General features: G+C 34.5%; 2 long non-coding RNA genes across 2 annotated transcripts; both read left to right on the plus strand.

Annotated features, from left to right (window-relative positions):
- Positions 1-1,999: 1,999 nt before the first annotated feature.
- LOC126820949 (uncharacterized) lies at positions 2,000-4,418 on the plus strand. The gene is made up of 4 exons (XR_007680203.1): positions 2,000-2,337; positions 2,716-2,770; positions 3,456-3,511; positions 4,188-4,418. It is a non-coding gene; the product is annotated as an uncharacterized LOC126820949 (long non-coding RNA).
- Positions 4,419-10,773: 6,355 nt separating this feature from the next.
- On the plus strand, positions 10,774-11,502 carry LOC126820945 (uncharacterized). The gene is made up of 2 exons (XR_007680200.1): positions 10,774-11,090; positions 11,395-11,502. It is a non-coding gene; the product is annotated as an uncharacterized LOC126820945 (long non-coding RNA).
- Positions 11,503-15,836: the final 4,334 nt, after the last annotated feature.

Below are 15,836 nucleotides of genomic sequence, written 5' to 3' on the forward strand. Positions count from 1 at the left end.
CTATTAATCACATTGTAAATATTATCACTATGTATGTATAACATGTAATTGTCTGCGATATCACTTCGGTGGAAGCGGACGTTAAATAAAGCTATTTCCCACACACTATAAAAAAGGAGTTTATGAAAGGGCTGATGTCTTAAATATGGCTACCATACAGACACATTATTACACAAGACTGAAATTAAGGATATGAATAAATTAACACTAAATAGCTGAGAGTAGAATATTCTCAATTACACAAACATACTTATGGAAATACTTATAGAAATATACTAATAACTTAATTATTTCATATATAAATATATTCTAATTACATTACCATATTAAATAGATAAAATATTAAAGTCAGTCAAATAAATATAAAACTTACCAAGTGACAGAATGTGATTCTCCTTGTAACAAGGTTAAGATGCAAGTGAGATTTGAAAGAGAAGCTGAGATGTGGTTATTTTAGTGAGTTAAAAGTGAGTAGAGTTTAGACTTGCTGTTGTAAAGATATTCTTTACCAGCTTAGAGATGTTCAATTAAAGGGACAATACAACGAACACCAAATATACCATAAATAACTAATATATTAAAGGGACAATAATACAACAAATACTCAAGATACAATAAATACAAATATACACAAATATACACAAATATACACTACCACACAAAGCTAAATCATAATTGTGAATATAGAAAGCTAATAACAAAATTCGTTAGTGCACCCATTGAATTGGAAGATTTGTTAAATTTGGCAATTGTTGAACATAGCGGAGCGAATTTCGCGCCCAAGCCTCCGCATGGCAATTCGAAAGATTCTGTACCATACATTCGAACTAATCCCGAAATACTAAGAAAAGCGTATTCCAAGTCGAAATCGGAAAAGGCAAGTGTTGTTGCACATAAAATGTGCTTGGATGACAGTTTAGAGTCACCGAAATTTGTACGACAAGTTCAAGATAAAATATACCGCGAATCAAAAAAATCGAACCCTTCGATAAATTGTAATTTAGCAGACGATATCTTGGCTATATTAGAGGTATGCTTCAGTGGTTACAGACAACTATCTATTATTTTATATTCGAAAGAACAATTTGTAGATATTAAAAAGAATTGCTTTGGTGAAAATGCAAGTGTGCTTGGAGTGGGCAGGACTTTTTATTTGGGACAATGTTTTGTTACCACATTTTCTTACAAAAACAGATCTGTTTTAAATAGAAAAACAGGCGAAGAACCAATTATGCTAGGGCCACTTGTTTTACATTGGGACGGGGAACAAGGTACATACAATCATTTTTGTGCCCACGTTAGGCATGCCCTTGGACCTGGGGAGTGGAAATTGGGGTGTAACCAGGAAAAGGCTATACTTAATTCATTGAAAAAAAATTTCCTTGGTAATACCATATTGTTATGCACAAAACATATTAAAGACAACATTAAACTTTATTTACAAAAATTAGGAACGTCCGAAGATAACAAAAATAAGATTTTATATACAATTTTCAACACCAAAACTGAAATAGTGTATTCGAAAAGCGAATCGGAATTTTTAAGTACAAAAGATGCACTATGCCAGTATTTTAAAAAAGGACAACAAATTTAAAAACTATTGGAATATATATATATATATAGAAAATAACATCAGAAAACATGTAAATTTACCACTTCGCGAAAATAAAAAAAAGTAAACTGTGGACTTACAATAATTCAGAATCAATTAATCACAGATTATTGTGATATGAGTTTAAATAATAGTTATTTTGGTTAGATTGGTGTATTAGAGGACATGCCCCTTGGTTACGACTTCCAAAGTTACGTGGAAATCACATTCTGACACAAAAACGCTACTATTTTAAATAAAAAATTACAATTTGACAGAAAGAACGGTATATTATCAAATATCGATATAAATTATTGTGATGTCAGTTGAAATAATGGTGGATTTGGGTGAATTTGGGTAGGTTTGGGTAAATCGTGCTACCGGTCACGAACGGAATTGACAGCGCATCTCGTAGAATATTTTTCTGGATGATAGAGACTACTGTCGGTGAAAACCAATGACTCAATGAATGGCTCCTACACGTGTTGTGATGTGGCCATCTTTGCTAAGTATCGACAAACGGTGACGAATAGTTGATGCTATATCGTATCTAGCGAAATACCAAAAAGGGGAGGAGCTACCAATAGCTAGTTGAGCAGACATTCTAACGTATTTGTAGGCGGGAATTAAAAAGCATAACCACGCCTTTCACAATCACAATGTATCAGCGTATTGTAAATATGTCGGCTTTTCGGGCAGAAATCATTGAACAAACTTTATTTTGGAGGTTTCGACATCTAGGCCTGGTAATTAATGTTGACATTTTTTTCTGAGTAGGTCTTCATAAGTAATATGCCATGGTATGGCATGCCGATACTTGAAGGCTGGTCATATAAGGCGTTAAAGTTAAAAGTCCAACTTATTTTTATTTTCACCAAATTTGTAATGTTATCAAGACATCAACTGTGATTTGGCACTGTATTATTATCGACAGGGGTCATGGCTGATGGGTCTATAGGGACTAGGAAGTTGATAATGCCATGGGCTTGGCAAGTGAATAAATGTAACGATCTGCATTAAGCAAAAGCTTTGCCTTTAGCCTTAGTAACATTATATGCATCTTTATAAATAAAGCTTCATTTATTTACATTTTAATTTTGTTCTATTTTGATTTTTTCTTCCAGATGATGCTCCGATAGTCTATTGAAAAGTCTAATGCCAAAGTAGAAATTGGTACCGGTATGTAAATGGTTTTATCCTTTGACAACAATTCAGCTTACATACTAAAAATAATAAAGTGCCCATTGTTTGTTCCCGGTGTTGACCAAGAAAATTTATCTCGATTTTCCGGCGTGGTTTCCCCTTGTCAGTGAGTGGTGCAGAACATAGGGCCTGGCAAGGACAGCTGCCTAGTCGTTCGGATAGAAAGAATAACTGAGGTCCCGTGTACACATTGGCGTGCACGTAAAAGTTCCCTTGCCAGTTGGAATTGGATATAAGAGTAGGCCTTAGCGCCGCTGTCTGGGCAAAATTTCATTAGCCCAGCCAGAGCCGTACACACAGTAGGACGTTATACATCTTTTCATTTCTATAACATTGGGAGCCACAAAGTCTCAGTGAGTAAAGTGTTAATTCTCAGACATGGGCATATACTGTGTTTGATTCCTGCATTGGCTGAGAAAGTTCGTGTGGATTTTCCGTGGTGTAGGACTGGGGGCATGGTAGTATAGACATCGTTCGGATAGCAGAAAAAAACAGGTCCTTGTACACATTGGTATGCACATTTAAAAACGCCCAGGCAAAATTTCCCTCGTAGCTCATTGCATGGCGTTTGCCGGTTTTTATTAGCTCAATTGGGAATTAAAACCGATTTAAGTTTATTTCATGTATATAATATTGACAATAACAATTATTAACATTTTAGGCGTGCAGTCCTGAGAAAAGAAAAGGGGCTTCGGATTTAACATTGTCAGCAATAAGGTAATTTCTTGTTCTTGTAAAACTATTATTATTCCGGGTCGAACATATATAGTACGAGGTTTGTCTGCCTAGATTTCATTTACAAAGCATATCTCATAAACCGTTTAAAGTATCTTTCAGACTCACCTATCATGGTTTTCTCCGGGTCCCCCTGGTTTTCTTCCACTGCTAAAGACTCCCAATGCACAATCGAATTATTTAAATCTGGGTCCTACTGGTTTCCTTCCACTGCTAAAGACTCCCAATGTACAATCGAATTATTTAAATCTGGGTCCTACTGGTTTCCTTCCACTGCTAAAGACTCCCAATGCACAATCGAATTATTTAAATCTGGGTCCTACTGGTTTCCTTCCACTGTTAAAGACTCCCAATGCACAATAGAATTATTTAAATCTGAGTCCTACTGGTTTCCTTCCACTGCTAAAGAATCCCAATGCGCAAATGAATTATTGAAATAAAATTGAACCATATGTTAGTCCCGAAATGACCTAGTTTGTGTCCAGTGGGGGTGTATTTATGAAACTTCGTGACATTGTGTTGTAAAATTGCATCTAGAACTGCCTTCAGTTTGTTGATACTTTGATGGTAGTGGTGGTAATTTGTAATTTTAGTTAATTTATGTCCACTATGACTAAATTTATTTATTAAAGACGAATATTTACCATTATTCTTTCAGGCCCTAGGATTCCAATAAGTTGAATTTCTTTGTACAAAACTATTAAAGAGAAGATTCAAGAAAAACTCTGTATTTGCAATACCAGAGAAAGTGTTACATTTACCATATCTCCAGAATTGCAACTTTGTGTTTGTAATCTCGACAATTTGTGTGCAACATTTCGTTAAAAAAATCCTCAGTATTTGTTGTGGTGAACAAAATAAATATTGGCTGTCAAGAGGCAAATTTTATGTTGACCAAATATGAAAAATAAAGTTATACATGTTTCAATCACCCTTGTTTTAAAAATGCCTCTCTTCTTTTACAAATTAAGGCCACGTTTTGTGCAATATGGGTAAGTGCTGCATTTGGGGCCAATCGGATGAAAAGAAATGAAATGGGGATTCACGTCCTAGTTTTTTTGTACTGACCTGGCCCCGAGTTCACAAAGCATTCTCAGACTTAAGTTGAGAATTTGCTCAACTTTCAATCACTGTTTATGAGAAATATCTTTGATGCAGAAACACAAAACATTGCACATAGTTTCTTATGGATGTATAGGATACATTCAAACAACAACATTATTATAAAGGGCTATATTTTAGTTAAAATAAGGTGGACAAGTTTGAGTAAATTCTCAACTTAAGCCTGAGAATGCTTTGTGAACTCGGGGCCTGGCTTATTAAGACAGGTATACATCATGCAGTGTGATATGATTGAAATTTTGACCAGACAGCAGCTCTGCGGAATGCCCCCCCCCCCCCTAAACTATTCACGAGGGGAACACCAGAAAATCATATGATCACCTTCGTCAGTCAACACTGGGTTGAACATTGAGCCACCGTTGCTCCTCTGAAGGAAACATTTAATGTGTAGGTGAATTTTTTCTGTAACACTATTAGTTTGAAAGTATAACACTTTTATGATAATTAAGTCATAATACAGGAGTACCGTTATTCTCCGTCTCAAAGACCAACATATCAGGTCGACCTGGATATGAATTAGTGGGGTTTAAATTCCAAGTGTTCTGTTCCGCCAATCTATAGAAAATCCTGTTGTGAGAACCAATCTGAAAATAAATTCTGCTGTGATGGCTATTCTGACGAAAAATTCTGCTGTGGTGGATAATCTAACATAATTCCTTTTGTGATGGATAATCTAAAGAAAAATGCTTCTGTTGGGACCAGTCTATAGAAAGTCCTGCTATGAGAACCAATCTGAAAATAAATTCTGCTGTGGTGGCTATTCTGACGAAAAATTCTGCTGTGATGGATAAAAAGCTACCTAAAATTCCTGCTCAGATGAATGATCCCACGACATTTCGTGCTGTTGGGACCAATCTGTAGACAGTTGTGCTCTGAGGACCAATCTGAAAACTAATTCTGCTGTGATTGCTATTTTGACGAAAAATTCTGTTTTAAACGATAGTCTATCAAAAAATCCTTCTTGGATGAATATTTTGACGAAAAATTCTGTTTTAAACGATAGTCTATCAAAAAATCCTTCTTGGATGAATAATCGAAAGAAAAATCCGGCTGTGGCTTTATAATCTAAAGAAAAAAACCTGCTGTTTTGACCACTCTAAAGAGAATCCTGCTGTGAGAACAAATCTGAAAACAAATTCTGCTGTTTTGGCTAATCTAACAAAATATTTCGCTCTGCTGAATAATCTAACCACAATTCCTACTTTTGGTTCTAAGCGATAATAAAAATTCTGCTGTGATAGCTATTCTGACGAAAAATTCTGCTGTGATGGCTATTCTTCCGAATAATTATGCTGTGATGGATAATGTAACAAAATTCCTGATATGATGGATAATCTAAAGAAAAATACTACTGTTTAAGCCAATCTATAGCAATTCTTCCTGTAAGAACCAAGCTGAAAACAAATTCTGCTGTCATGGCTATTGTGACGAACAATTCTGCTGTCGTGGCTATTGTGATGAAAATATTCTGCTGTGGTGGATAATCTGCCAAAAATTCCTGCTCTGCTGAATAATCTTACCACGTTTCCTGCTGTTTGGACCAATCCATAATAAAAATTCTGCTGTCATAACTATTCTGACAAACAAAAAATTCTGCTGTCATAACTATTCTTTCGAATAATTCTGCTGTTTAAGCCAATCTATAGAAAATCCTGCTGTTCTACTGGCTATTGTGCCGAAAAATTCTGCTATGATGGATATTGTGATGAAAATATTCTGCTGTGATGGATAATCTACCGAAATTTCCTGCTCTGCTGAACAATCTAACCACAATTCCTGCTTTTGCGACCAATCTATAGAAAATTCTGCTGTGATAGCTACTCTGACGAAAAATTCTGCTGTGGTGGTTATTCTGCCGAATGATTCTGCTGTGATGGATAATCTTACGAAATTCCTGATATAATAGATATTCAAAGAAAAATCCCGCTGTTTAAACCAATCTATAGAAAATCTTGCCCTTAGAACCAAGCTGAAAACAAATTCTGCTGTCCTGGCTATTGTGGCGAAAAATTCTTCTTTGATGGTTATTTTGATGAAAATATTCTGCTGTGATAGATAATCTACCGAAAATTCCTGCTCTGCTGAATAATCTAACCACAATTCCTGCTTTTGGAACCAATCGATAGAAAATTCTGCTGTGATAGCTATTCTGACGAAAAATTCTGCTGTGGTGGTTATTCTGCCGAATAATTCTGCTGTGATGGATAATCTAACGAAATTTCTGATACAATGGATATTCTAAAAAAAATCCTGCTGTTTAAACCAATCTATAGAAAATCGTGCCCTTAGAACCAAGCTGAAAACAAATTCTGCTGTCCTGTCTATTGTGACGAAAAATTCTGGTATGATGGTAATTATGATGAAAATATTCTGCTGTGATGGATAATCTACCGAAATTTCCTGCTCTGCTGAACAATCTAACCACAATTCCTGCTTTTGCGACCAATTTATAGAAAATTCTGCTGTGATAGCTATTCTGGCGAAAAATTCTGATGGGGTGGTTATTCTGCCGAATAATTCTGCTGTGATGGATATCTAACGAAATTTCTGATATGATGGATAATCTAAAGAAAAATCCTGTTGTTTAAACCAATCTATGGTGGGGACCAAACTGAAAACAAATTCTGCTGCATTGGATATTCTGAAGAAAAATTCTGCTGTGATGGCTATTCTGACGAAATATTCTGTTGTGGCGAATAATCTAACGGAACTCCAGATATGGTGGATAATCTAAAGAAAAACCCTGCTTTTGGGACCAATCTATAGAAAATAATGTTGTGGGGACCAATCTGAAAACCAATTCTGCTATGATAACTATTCTGACGAAACATTCTGATGCGCCGAACATTCATAGACTATATAATAACTACTTTTAAAGGCCAAACCTGTTTAATTTGTCTCTTATGGTTGGGGCTCTTTTAGTTTTCAACTGCCTGTTTTATGAAAACGTTGAGAGAATACTCTTCGAAACGTTGCCCAAATAAATCAGTAATTGTTCTTCCATAAGTATGTGTTATAGTTTGTTGCTCTATCCAGTTACTAAATGCCTCTAAATGATCAGAATAATCTTCCATTTAGTATAAGATCGTGTACATCTCTATATTCTTTTAATAAACAACTTTACACGTTTATTTAAACAGGCTTTAACTGACACAGTATACAACTGATAATATGTCCATAATTTTGCTGGTTGGTTTGTTTTGTTTTGTTTTTTTGTTTTTTTTATATGGTTACATTGTCACTTTGTAAAGGCCCCTGAACACGGTATATGAAAGGGTGCACTATAAATATGCTGTAATAATATATGCTGTAATGGTAATAAATATGCTGTAATAGTAATCTATATATAGAAAATCGTACTGTTGGGACCAATCTAAGAGATTATCTATTTGAGGGGTGGGGTGGGGGCAATCTATAGAGAATTATGGTGTGGGCACCAATCTTAAGAAAGATCTTACTGTGAAAGCCAAACTGAAAAAAAGCATTCTCAGACTTAAGTTAAGAATTTACTCCAAATTGTTCGCCGTATTTTAACTAAAATATAGCCCTTTATAAAACCTTTGCTGTTTTAATGTATCAAATACATGAATATGAAATGTTACATAATCACAGATGTTATAGACGCTTCCTGCCACTTTGACACATGAAAGTGATTTTAGTATCAACATATATCAACCTGTCCGACCCCTAGAGTTCTTAGAAGCCTTTCTTATGTGATTATGAAATCTTATGTAATGTTGGCATGTTTTATTTAAACTTTCTTTGTCTGATTAGCATGTATCGAATGTTAAACCTGATATGATATATGATACATTAGCCAGATGCCTAATAAGATCCTTTGTTTGGAAGGGTTTATAAACCCAGATAACAAACGAATCGACAGTTAGGTCCGACCAGGACACGAGAGCGCAGGCCATGAGCGCCTAGGCACGGGACGAGACGAAATGAGGGAGAGCGTATTGGAGTTGGGACATTTGTGCCAAGCTAGGACATGACTCCCTCAATAGTTTGTGTCAAATGGACGTTAAAACGCATTCCTCTCCCCTTCTTAAAGTCTTTCCAGCAGAAACAGCCAAGACTTTCTTCCAAGTTTGGTACTCTAGATGGTAGAAATTAAGGGTATCTTGCATGCAGCACAAACAACATACATTAACAACAAAAGCAAAATCTTCAATTATAAAATTTATTCATCTAAGTCAATATCATCCTTCCCCTGTTCCCTCTCCTGCAGCTGTCTCCTCCTCTTTTCCCCTTGTATTTTTCTTCCCCCATTGAACCAGTTTTTTTACAACATTTTTGAAATTAGTTTCCACCATGCACGCATCCTTATGGTAGAGTTTGATCACACATTTTTACTTCTAAATTATATTCTAGGGGTCTGTCAATGCAGGTGTCAAAGCGTTAAGTCAGATAATTCTTATTTTTGGAAAAAATATAGTTGGCACATGATTTCTTCTAATTTGATAAACTTTTTTTTTTCTCTCTGTTGATTCATATGAATTCTGTTGATGATGCCAAGGCAAAAGAATAGTTAAATGAAGTTATCTAAATAAAAAAAATCACATAATTCTTATCTAATTTAATATTATTGCAGAGAAAGTAATAAAATATACTTATCTTTTTGTCTTTAACTAAGTTCTGTGAAAATAATGTGCAGTTGTATACCACTGCAATGTCTTCAGTTTCTTGTTAATAATAATTTCTATTAAGTTGTTTTACACTGAATTTTAGAATTTAAAATTCAGCCAATGACCAAACAGATTTCAAGATAGTAAATTGGCTGTTAATTATGCTTTGTTGAAAGGTTTGCACGGTTGACCTGCTACATGTATCTTCAACAAATTGTATAACTTGAGTACAGAATCTGCTATAGTAATTAAAATCTAGCTACTTTGTAGGATGATACCTAACACTTTGTCTTTTTTTCATTGAATTCTTTTAAAAATAATTAATTATTTTTGATTTAAAGATTCACATTTACTGGCCTTTTTTTTTGAAGGGCGGGGTGAGCTGATTCCATTCATATTGTATACAGTACATTAAAAAAATATTAATAAAACTAATATAGAACACTGCAGGACCTCAGCACCCAGGAAAGTTCTTCTGGAAACTAGAAGTCATATTCTGAGCCGAAATTTATTGGATTGATATTTTGAGGCATTTGGCCAGTTGGATGTGGGCCATCTGTGGCCCAAACATGGCAAGCTTCTCGCATAATATTATTTTTTCAAATGTTTGGAATATAAAACAAAAAATTTAAAACCTTTTAACAAACTGACAAGATATTCTTAGATACCAGTTACAAAAATAAGTTTTATTATCAGTAGTGAGCCAATAGTTGCCAAGTATTACCCAGACTATGGCGCTGAGTGGCTGTCTGGGTTTGTGAACTCGGGGCCCGATGTGATGGATAATCTAAAGAAAACTCCTGTTGTGGGTGCTAATCTGCTGTGAGGGGCAATCTATATAAAATCATTGTGACCATAGAAATACTAATATCATTATTATAACAATTTAAATAGACGGGACCACGCAATCTTTACAAATCGTGCTGTGTGCGTTAATCTACAGAAAAATCCCGTTGGAGATTAATCTAGGGAAAATCCCTGCCGTGTGGGATAACCTAAAAAAAATCATTGGGACCAATGAAGAAAATCCTGCTGTGACACGAATCAAAATAAAAAAATCGTGTCTTGGGGCCAATCTAAATTAAAAAAAAAATCCTGCTTTGAGACCCAATCTACGATATATATAAATATGGTGTTTGCGGGGGGGGGGTATATAGAAAAATTAAAACATTGAATGTTTATTTCTTTCTTTCGTCACTTATTGTGTATGTGGGGGGGGGGGTATTAATGGCGTTATGGGTGAAAAACAGATTGTAAAAAGTTAGCGATATAAATAAGGCTATATTAGTTTATTGTTCTACTTTAAACCCATGGCCTGGAATAGCAGGTAAACGGGTTTTAACATTTATGTAGTAGACAATGTGGTCTGCCTCCAGTTGTTCAAATTATTTCCCTTGATATTTCCAAGATGAAGGCTGACAGCTGTCAATCATTCTGCTCTGGTGTGTAGATGCCTGTCACTTTGTCGTGTCTACAAAAGAGTATTTACCCAAATGGCGACAAGTGAAATAGAAACCACAGAAACAGAATATATCGATGATGAGGGGTTAAACCCTACCGCTAGACCAGTACCAGACAAAGCGTCACACAAACCATAGATAATACCGTATGATTGCCGACTCATGAATTCTCGACGTTATGTTGCGAAACGCGTGAAACGGCGAGAAAGGTGGTTGATCACTTCCGGTCTTCTGTTCTCGCTGTTTGTTTACTATAGGCCCAGTAGCGATATTTTTATTTAGCGCTTTCTTTAGTATTAAATGTGGCATCATCTGGTTAAATGGTAACGAGAAATAGAAGCAATGTTCGAGGTAAGAATAAAAATGAATATCTTATAATTTTGATATTATATTGTATTATAAATAAGTATTACATTTCATGAAAATCTCGACACGTGTGTTGTCCAGTTAAGGCAAAGTTTGACAGCTTTGACCTACTTTTAAAAATCGGCAAAATAGAGTTTTCAATTCATTAATTTGTAAAATAATACTTGCAGATCATTAATAAATCGTAAATATATAAAATACAGTTTGGTATGAATAATAACATTGCTGTGTTGGCTATATATAAGCTTTTAATTACACAAAATTTTTTAAAAATCTTTTGTATTTTCAGCAGAACGTACTGGTAGTGGTACCCGTCTTTTGTTTGCTGCCTAGGGGAGTGCCAGCTTGTGAAGCAAATATATTTCATGTTGATTTATTGTGATACTGATAAATAATTGTATGTTTTATTTATGTTATTTACTTCTTTTCATATTGTGTGTGTGGGGGGGGGGGAGGGGGTATAAATATTGAGACACTAGACATTAATATATTGATAAAGTATTTTATTTTATGTATCTATTTACTTATATTTTTTTTTTTTTTATTTCATTTTTTTTTTGGGGGGGGAGGGGGGGATATTATTATTTTCATTATTTTATTTGTTTTATTTTAATACTCAACAAGGGATTTGGTTTAAATTGTTTGATTGTATTATATCATTATTGATTTTAATTTTGTATAGTTGAATTAAGCATAATTATTTAATTTTATGTATTTCAAACATCAGAAAATAAACCACTCAAGCTATGTGTAATGTGTTTGTATGGTTATGTTGATGGTTAAATAGGTTGAGAATTGAAGCCAAATGACCAATTTTCGCGAAAAAGGGATCAGCCAGTTGGTGTTAAAGAATTCAGTCAATTTTGCTCCAATATTGATAAGGTTGGTTTTGTTACAATGCTGAGATGTATGGCTTTTCAGGAAATAACACGGTTCTGGAGAAAAATTAATATTTAAAAATAGCTGCCGGTCGATATTTAAGGATATGGGTTTACTGTTCCATGTAATTAAATTAATCATTAAAAATATAACCTACAATTTTTGTTTCAATTAAATAAGTTAATCTTAACAATAATATTAGGCTATTGCATTTTTTGATTTAAATAATTTAATCTTATCAGTTGAGGAAGAAAGAGTTGGTATTTCAATCTAATAAGGTGCCTATAAATTATATAATTATTCATCCAATTATGTAACATTAACATTGTCTGATCGCTTTATTTAATAATACATTTATTAATTTATCATAAAAGTATTGTTAATTAAAGATGCGTTTTTAAATGTTAAACAGGCATGATGTAAGAGCTAAATCTGCTTATTGCAGGTCTTTCTTTGGGCCTTAATGTTATGTAAATTATCAATTAGACATTTATTAACATGAAAAGACCATAATCAACTCTCGATGCCATCTGATTGCTCAGATTTTAAATAGATTAGAACGGTATGGTGGTAAATTTTCAATATATTCAATTTGCATTATCTATTTTTGAAATGTTATAGTTAATAACGAGAACGACCAGCTCTTTATCTAAATCTTACATAATTCCCCTTCAAATTTATGTCTATTGTTATTGTTTTATTTTAATTTAGGACATAAAGAAATATATTTTGGTTCTCGCTTGGATGACGTGTTTTAATTTTTTTTTTTTTTAAAAAAACCCCTAACAAAACAGTCTTGTTAATTACCCCGGTTACACGAAGTAACTCTGTAAAAAAATTTGACTAGATCTATAGGCTAATTTGTCAAGTATGCAAACAAGTTAAATGTTAATGACATGAATGATATTGGATACCGTAATCATATATTCATATAAACAACATGATGAGATAAATGTAGTGCCTTACAATTTTTAAAAACTCATCTGTTACAAACAAGTGATAACTTAGAGCTAAAGACTTCGTGTAGGTATGTTTTGCCAAGCGCTATGAACACAATTTTTGCGGAATTTTGGCGCTATAGAAATGGACGTTCATTATATTTATTTATTTGGTTCTTCTGGAAAAATACATACATCTATTTAAACACCAAAAGTACTTGGCTGTACTGTTCAAAAGCTTATAGTTCCAAATTTTTAAACAAAACATCTTTCACATGATGTAATTAGCTATTTATTTTTATATCGAAGCCCGAAGAACAGGAAATCAAATTGGTGTGGCCAACATTGAAATATCAGATATCAAGGATGAAGTTGCCTTTATCAACTCTTGTAAATCTTTTAATGTACAGGATTCCTGGAAGAATCTATTTTAGATAACTAAAGCAATAATTCCTTTTTTATTTAATACTAATAGTGTTTTCTTTTTCCTTATATATAATTGTTATATCTACTGAAGCTAATTTAATTTCTCAACAAAGCCTAGATCAAAAAGACTATGAAATAATTGCTTACATTGGGGTGGATTTATATAAGTAAACTTTTTTCCAGTTGTGCAAGCTGAAAAAAAAGTATGTGTGTATTTTTTTTTTTTGGGGGGGGGGGTCTGCATTTATAAAATTAACTAAATTAAATGACAGAGCGTCAGAGGGACTTAAAATAAATAAATGGCCATTTTCTAAAATTATTAATTAGGCCTAGATTGGAAAAGAATTTTGTAGGGATATTTACATCTTTATTAACTAAAGTATACAAACAAAGCTGAATTTATTTAAAAAAATACACATTTGAATATAAACAAGATTTTTAAAACTGTTCTAATATACCATGCAATTGATAATAAAATGCAACATCTAATTTTATTAATCATACTATAGATAGGCCTATACCGTAGGCCTGTGTGTGGCACAGAGGTGCGGGTTAGTTAGCTCGCAATATAACCTTTTTCCTTCTGCAAATTAAATTGTAGAACATTTTTTTTGAAGTATTAGAAAAATAAAAATAAAGGTGTTTGAGGTATTATCTCTATATCAAAAATATTTCCTAATTTTAGTGTAAATTGGTACGGTACATGATTCATGAATGAAGAAAGGCATTTTTTGCCCATTTGTAACCTTTTTTCAACTTAACGTCACACAGTAGCTATTTCATCTTTTGCAATAATCTAAAAATATTTTGGAAGGAGATATCTTGTTCTTTTTTTTCATATAATTTTTATATACGTGTTCATTTTATTAATTTCATAAACATAAGTTTCAAAAATGTCAATTTCGCGTGTCACTGTGCGTACGTACTGTCGAAAGCTAGACCGGAAGTAAACAACCCCCCCTGCGCAAAAAAATATGCGCACGAACCAGAACGCAACATGCGCTCTAAAAACGAGTCGGCAATCATACGGTATTATCTATGCACAAACCAACGAGTACATCATCCATAGGTCTTAATGAAATAGAAACCACAGAACCGGAATATACTGATGATGAGGGGTTAAACCCTACCGCTAGACCAGTACCAGACAAAGCCTCACACAAACCAACGAGTACATCATACATAGGTCTTAATGAAATAGAAACCACAGAACCGGAATATACTGATGATGAGGGGTTAACTCCTACCGCTAGACCAGTACCAGACAAAGCCTCACACAAACCAACGAGTACATCATACATAGGTCTTAATGAAATAGAAACCACAGAACCGGAATATACTGATGATGAGGGGTTAAACCCTACCGCTAGACCAGTACCAGACAAAGCGTCACACAAACCAACGAGTACATCATACATAGGTCTTAATGAAATAGAAACCACAGAACCGGAATATACTGATGATGAAGGGTTAAACCCTTCCGCTAGACCAGTACCAGACAAAGCCTCACACAAACCAACGAGTACATCATACATAGGTCTTAATGAAATAGAAACCACAGAACCGGAATATACTGATGATGAAGGGTTAACTCCTTCCTCTAGACCAGTACCAGACAATGCGTCACACAAACCAACGAGTACATCATCCATAGGTCTTAATGAAATAGAAACCACAGAACCGGAATATACTGATGATGAGGGGTTAAACCCTACCGCTAGACCAGTACCAGACAAAGCGTCACACAAACCAACGAGTACATCATACATAGGTCTTAATGAAATAGAAACCACAGAACCGGAATATACCGATGATGAGGGGTTAACTCCTTCCGCTAGACCAGTACCAGACAATGCGTCACACAAACCAACGAGTACATCATCCATAGGTCTTAATGAAATAGAAACCACAGAACCGGAATATACTGATGATGAAGGGTTAACTCCTTCCTCTAGACCAGTACCAGACAATGCGTCACACAAACCAACGAGTACATCATCCATAGGTCTTAATGAAATAGAAACCACAGAACCGGAATATACTGATGATGAAGGGTTAACTCCTTCCTCTAGACCAGTACCAGACAATGCGTCACACAAACCAACAAGTACATCATCCATAGGTCTTAATGAAATAGAAACCACAGAATCTGAATATATCGATGATGAGGGGTTAACTCCTTCCACTAGACCAGTACCAGAAAATGCATCAAAGTTACTTATCAATACCTCATTTAAAGAGGTCCAAGATATTGATGTGGAATATGCTGATGGCACATGGTTAACTCCCTCGGCTCCACCACCAGATGACGACGAAAAGAGTTTCGTAGATGATGTAAGCCTAACTCGCTTACCAGTTCCACCACATGACGACGAAAGGAGTATCAAACACGTCACAAGCCCAGAATTTATACAAGCGATATGTTGTAAACTGATAAGCAAGACTTCGGATAAAAAAGGCATCAGTGATTTGATGCTAGGAGGTCTAA

The sequence above is a fragment of the Patella vulgata genome, chromosome 5, assembly GCF_932274485.2.
Source record: "Patella vulgata chromosome 5, xgPatVulg1.2, whole genome shotgun sequence".
In the NCBI taxonomy this organism is placed as follows: domain Eukaryota; kingdom Metazoa; phylum Mollusca; class Gastropoda; family Patellidae; genus Patella; species Patella vulgata.